Raw genomic sequence first — 7500 nt, forward strand, 5'->3', positions numbered from 1 at the left:
TGTTGACGAATTTCGGCTGTGGTGTAAAACGATAAAACGATATTTCAAGTGCGTGTTGTCTTTCCAGCTTATGGGAATTCAGGGGAATATTGTCTTTGTTCCAAGGCGACAGATGATTTTAAGGAATTGCTTTTTAACCCATAAGATGTGTAGATGGATAATAATCAAATTTCTTGTAAGATTAAACCTCAGAAAATACTTTATCATATATATATATATATATATATATATATATATATATATATATATATATATATATATATATATATATATATATATATATATATATATATATATATATATATATGTATATATATATATACATATATATATATATATATATATATATATATATATATATATAGTATATGTATATATATATATATATATATATATAAAGGTATATATATATATATATATATATATATATAATATGAAAATAATATAATAAATGAATCATATAATAATCATATATATATATATATATATATATATATATATATATATATATATATATATATATATCTACAATGGCCAGGGTGCCTAACTCCTCCTTTGTTTACACTGAACAAAATATACTTGTTATTATGCTTTATTTTTTCGAACATCCAAATGGAGGCTACAGGTTAAAGAATTATTATAATATATTAAAATTAATACAATGCTTGTCCAGAGTTTAAGAACGGGGTAAGTTAACAACCTTTTTCATTTTATACTGCGGATATCATGTATATTTTTAATTCTTTTCTTCCATTAATTTGTAAAACTTCATTTTTTCAGATATTTTAGCATTAATTAAAAAAAGGAACTGAAGTCGAGAAGGTAAGGGGGCATTGTGTTACTATCAAAACAATAAAAATGTGTCTGGAAAAAGCAAGATTGTTATCAGCTGGATTTAACATCCCAGGGTGCAAAGACACGAAATATCATTTGTACAACATTATTAAACCGAATAACATTATATTAATGTGTGTTAATATATTATATTAATCTATTAACCTGTGGCAATACATTCATGTTCCAAAAATATAATCCTAATTTTGTTCCATTTAAACACCCGTTCTTATCTATATTATATATCTATATATATATATATATATATTATATTATATATATACATATATATATATATATATATATATACATATACATATATATATATATATACAGAGACTAAGATTTTATTATCTACAATTTTTTCCAACACTTTCTTCACACTGTTTGAAAAACTTGACACCTAAGTTTTATCCAAATGGGAAATAAGAAATTCTGCATCATTCATATCATTATTACACTGTCCATTGTATCAGAACAATCAAATTAAACCTAAGAAAATGCTACGGATATCAAAACATTTATAAAATTCTTCAACTTGGATGTTCTTTGTAAAAGAGCATTTAAATAAAAAAAAACTTTTGTATATATTTTTAACGGCATTTAGGTGTGAAATTAAATATCTTTTAAAAGTAACATAGTTTATAAACACAGATTCCCATTTTTAACTACGCAACATGCAACACGAAGTATAGATAACACAAAGGATAATATAAAAACAGTTGGATAAATAAAAACAATTAAGAATTAATTGACATAAACCTATCCATTTGTATACCCATCTATCTCTCTATCTATATATATATAATATATATATGTATATATATATATATATATATATATATATATATATATATATATATATATATATATATATAAATGTTTGGGAATATATATAACTACATAATGCAAATGATAAGTATATGACAGAGACTTATGACAATTTTTCCAGCAAATAACAGAGAGCAAAATCTGTTGCCTTTATTTTGATAATGAAATTCAACTTTCTTTGTGACAATTATTAACTGCTATTGTTTGAACAACAAACAGAAAACGGGGAGACAAAACATTTATAAAATTTCCCATCTATAGAATATATATATATATTAAATTCTTTATATACATTTTAACGGCATTTAGGTATGAAATTAAATATCTTCTGAAGTAAATTATTTATATTATTTTTAATATATATGCAACTGAATAATAGATAATATAAAGGATAAATAAAAATAGTTAAGAAAATTATTATAAATATATATATATAATACATATATAATATATATATATATATATATATATATATATATATATACACACACAATTGTGTGTGTCTCTAGAATATTTAAGACATTAGGCAAATGATAAACATGAAGCACTCATTCGGAAAGGTGAAATGACTAGTGCAAAATCTGTTGCTCTTTATTATGATCTCTCTCTCTTTCTTTCTGACAATGAACTGTTTACTCCATTGTTCTGTTATCAAAACACCACACACACTCCTTTCCTTTATGAAGTAATTATGTCAATATTCAACATAAGACAAATCTCCATGAATTACTTCTGTTTACAAGTCCAAATAATATTTGTTCCTTTGTTTAGCAATGACCCCCTTTGCAAACATCCCTGCATGCATGTGTACATACCCATTTGCACTTTTAAGCATGAATTGAAATGTGATAATTTGATTACAAATCTGATGTACTCTTTACTAAACTCTCTCCATTGTTATCTGTTATCAAAATCCTATTACCTCCTTTTATATTTATGAAGTAATTATATATATTCAACAAGACAAATATATGAATTACTTCTGTTTACAAGTCCAAATAATATTTGTTCCTTTGTTTAGCAATGATTTAAAACATATAAATGCATATATATATATATTTATACAAATGAAATTTCATTTGTTTATATATCTGATGTCTGTTTACAAATATCTATATATATATATATATATATATATATATATATATATATATGTATATATATATATATATATATATATATATATATATATATATATATATGTATATAATATATATAAACATATATACATATATATGTTTATATATATATATATACACATCTATATATATAGTATGTATATATAAAAAATATTATGGATATGTGATTGACGACGTATACATAGATGGACCACCATTAAATATTCAGAAACCTTCTCATCATCTGGAAGGTAAACCTTATACTTTAAACTTTCAGACTGAATGAACTAAGGTGAGATCAAAAAAAATAACAACTAAGGCCATTGCTTTCATAATATAACACAAATATCCAAACAGATACAAACACTTTTCTCTCTTGTTATATACAATCCTATTTAATTAATGAATAAGAACACATACTGCGCATGCGCAGAGCAACTGCAAAGTAATAAACGCCAGACATTTTGGTATTCTATTGACAACGACCTGCTAAATACTTGAAGACCTTCGTAACAGGAATCGACAGCTAATTAAAATCGGAGTTAAGATAAAGAAGCACAAGTTACCCTTCCAGGAAATTGAACAACTGTTAACCCGTAACCAGAGATGGCTCTTTAAATATACAAATAAACTAATGCGGTGTAAAACGACATACCATAACTTATTAGAGAATCACCATCGATAATCATCGGACATTAACTGACCACAAATGTCCAGACTCATTCTCTGTTGGCTTTGTCCTAAAAGACCAGGTGACATCATTATCTTTACACCTGCCAGGTCGATCGGTGGTCAAGACGTTCCTGAACGCTGAGATTCGTGTCATGTTGTCACTCCTCCGTTTTATTTCCTGTTGAAAGCTATTTTTAGTTACGGATATCTTCGTTCTCAACGCCACTGATATGTATGTGTGTGATATACCGTAGAATGCAAAATGAATTGAAGGGAATGATAAATAAATATTTCATTTACAATGTTAAGTGGCAAAACCAATAACCCCATGCATTTTAATCGTTTTTAAGTTAGTGTATATTATATATAATTATATATATATTAAATATTTAATATATATTTAAATTAATATAAATAAATATATACATATATTATATATATATATATATATGTGTGTGTATATGTGTAAATACACACACACACACACACATATATATATATATATATATATATATATATATATATATATATATATATATATATATAATATTTTTACATATATATATATATATATATATATATATATATATATATATATATATATATATATATGACATCTGCATTCACAGTTTATAAGTTTTACGAAACATCTCAACAATATTTCTTAATAAGTTTAGTTATTACTACTTGCTTTGATATCAAAATCTCTTCCACGGCATTCTTGAAGAAATGCATAAATATATCTGAAGTCAGTTTTTCACAAGCCAACACCTTCATTTAAAGAAACATGTCTCATTAAATATTTCAACTACTATAGTAGAATAAAAAAAAAGAAAGTTGACGAAAATGGCACGTCCCATCAGAAGTTCCATTGCACTTACGTAAAGGTTCATTCACATCCTAACACACATCTCTTCCTTTCGGAACACGAGTCAAAGTGACTTAGAGACACAGTGTGGGTAGAAGGGTACGACCTTGCGGCATCTCGTTAGCATAAAGGGTCACCGCGTGTGGGTGTCTGACCTGTCAACTGTTTCTGGTGGTGACACTTACAAGCGCTCTTCATTTCCTTTATTTCAGGATGTTAGATTTATGATTCTTTCTTTATATATATATATATATATATATATATATATATATATATATATATATATATATATATATATATATATATATATATATATATAGAGAGAGAGAGAGAGAGAGAGAGAGAGAGAGAGAGAGAGAGAGAGAGAGAGAGAGAGAGAGAGAGAGGTTACGGTGGCTTTATTCTTCATATATTTTTCCTCTTCCTTTTTTTCATCGGCCTTTTTAAGCTTTTTTGTCTTTCTCCTTTAACAATGCAGATAGAATTAATGTTAATTTAATGAGCACCCTAGAAAAGTTAATAAATATATCGTTGTATTTATACACATGCTTGCATACTCGCAAACACAAACACACATATATATTATATAATATATATATATATATATATATATATATATATATATATATATATATATATATATATATATATATATATATATATATACTATATATATATTTTTATGTATATATATATATATATATAAATTATATATATATATATATATATAATATATATATATATTACAGATATATGTATGTATGTATGTATGTATATATACATATATATATACATCATGTATGTATGTTACAACAGGTATGACTTCACCCAGGCTATCCCTGTCGCCAGCAGAAAGCAGCAGCAGGCCTCAGCAACGCTAATCTAAATCTGAACCGGTGACTCAACCCGAAGAAGTTTCTGAATGCAAGAGGTTATACATTATCCCGCCTGAGCCCGGGAGACGCTCTAGAGAGGCCGGGAACTGAAGAAACTCGTCTGGAGACCAGATTAGCAGCTGATATAATGACATCACAATGGCCCCGCGTTGTCTGGGTATCTGACCACTTATATCTGCGGGTAAACCCCGACGTATATGGAACCGAGAAAGAAATTAACGGAGAGGCAAAGTAAAAAAAAAGATCAAAAAAAAAAAATACCGGAGATCTAGGCTAAATTATGCTTTTGATAATCAGATCCAGAATTAGAAAGGAAAACCGGTTCTTCATTACTACACACCTTCAGGAAAAACCTTAGCCTCTGTCTGCAAAATCTAGAATTCTAAATTCTAGGCTTCAATTCTTTTAGGAACGCATTATTCGCAATTTTAAAATTTATACGGACTGGGATTATCGGTGCCATCTTCCGTAACTGCAAATATTTGCTGAGTTCCTTAAAAGGGATGAACTTACTAATGGTTGTTTCTCTTCTCATTGTGTAGTGGAGGCGGTCTCCTTCATAATTTCTATTCGGTAATTTTTAAGATAATTAGAATACTCTTTTTTTAACAACATTACGGCTGACGAGCACACAATTTGTTGGACTTTTCGCTGAACTTATACCCCTGGTTGGGTTCCAGTAAAATAAGGTTTTTCTTTCATAATTGTTTCCGGAAAAGTGAATTAAAATGGAATGAATGATACGTGATTAGTTTTTATCCAAAGAAACATAGATGACTGGGGAACATAGTGCATGGAAAAATATTGAAGTCATAATCGCAAGCGTCTAGGGAAAGGCATTCGATATAATTCAGTTTATTTTTTAAGGCCAACGTTTCACACCTATATAATTGAATTTTCAGGGCTGAAAAATACAGTATATACAGCGAGACTGACTAAATACATAACATCTGAATTATTCATACTATGCTAATTTCGAAATAATACTAAATGCATTTTTGGAAATGCAGTCTATCCCAATATTTAATGGCTGTCATTAGCAACGTTGCCAGACTTCTTCCTGACTTATAATCCGACTACAGTTAATCTGCATCCCTCGATTCGGGGTTCTTTAATCCGGTCAAAATCCTACTAATCCCTCCCAAGGGCTTTCCAGGAAGAAAGAGGCCGTCCCTGGACATGGCCTACTTAACTGACAATCTGCCATCACTTGCAGAGCCAATAACAGTATTTTTTTTTTTTTTTTTATCTTTTGTAACATTTATTTTCACCAGTGAGTCTGGGCTAGATATTGGGCATTTGTATAATTCATTTAGATGACTGAAAACTAAATAAATCATCCTTATCGTACCGTGTTATCAAAGCAGTTTAGTGCATGACATCAAATCTTCATTTACTGCAACTTTTTTTTCTATAAATTATCCTTTACTCGTCATCAAATCTCAGTTCTTTCTTTTTTTTTTCTTCTTCTTCAGTGTTAGAAACGCAAGACAATAGTGTCAAGGTGTTTACCCTTTTTGACCTGGTTTAAGGAAGATATGGCAGCGTTTTTGCCACATCTACATTACATCCCAACTTAGGTCAAAGGTTTATGAACCAAATCTGGGAAAAGCGGCAACGCAGAAAACGTACTAGTACATGTTCGGAGTCATTTTGGTTTTACTATAATACCCTTTTCAAGGAAAACAATTTACGGAGTATCAATCACTATTCCCACAGCTTTTCCGAGACCACCGCCTTCCCCGACGTGCTGCTGTAGTGTCCCCCCCCCCCTACTTTACATACTGGGATATGTGACCCAGCCTGAGGGGAATACCTGGGGCAAAAACAGGATTCCCTCCACTTAATCCGATCACGTCACACAAAGCAGGTATTCCCGGCTTTCAATAAACGTATTCTCTGAGGAAGGTTCTTCTTTTATTCAGCATGAGGCTAAACCCCTTTCTGTCTCTCATTCTTATCCTCTTTTTTTTTATTTTTTTTTTATTTTTTTGGAACTTCTTTGTATTTCAAATTTACTTTTTTGCGACTGAGGTAGAATGGCCATTTTGAGGATGATAATATTTTCAGAACGGAATATTTACATGAAGAGAACCCAACCCTTTACATAAGGAATGATTACAGTAGATACTGAAAACTCAGGTGTGCTTACGAAGTCATTTCTTTTAACGCTATTGGCAAAAATAGTTCATTTTGACATAAGAATATAATGGAAAGCGCAGAGTGTGTCTCTCTTTGTGAAACGTGTATATAGCCTGAAGAACTGCCTGTCGTATTCAAT

Source organism: Macrobrachium rosenbergii, chromosome 52, assembly GCF_040412425.1.
Source record: "Macrobrachium rosenbergii isolate ZJJX-2024 chromosome 52, ASM4041242v1, whole genome shotgun sequence".
Classification (NCBI taxonomy): Eukaryota; Metazoa; Arthropoda; class Malacostraca; order Decapoda; family Palaemonidae; genus Macrobrachium; species Macrobrachium rosenbergii.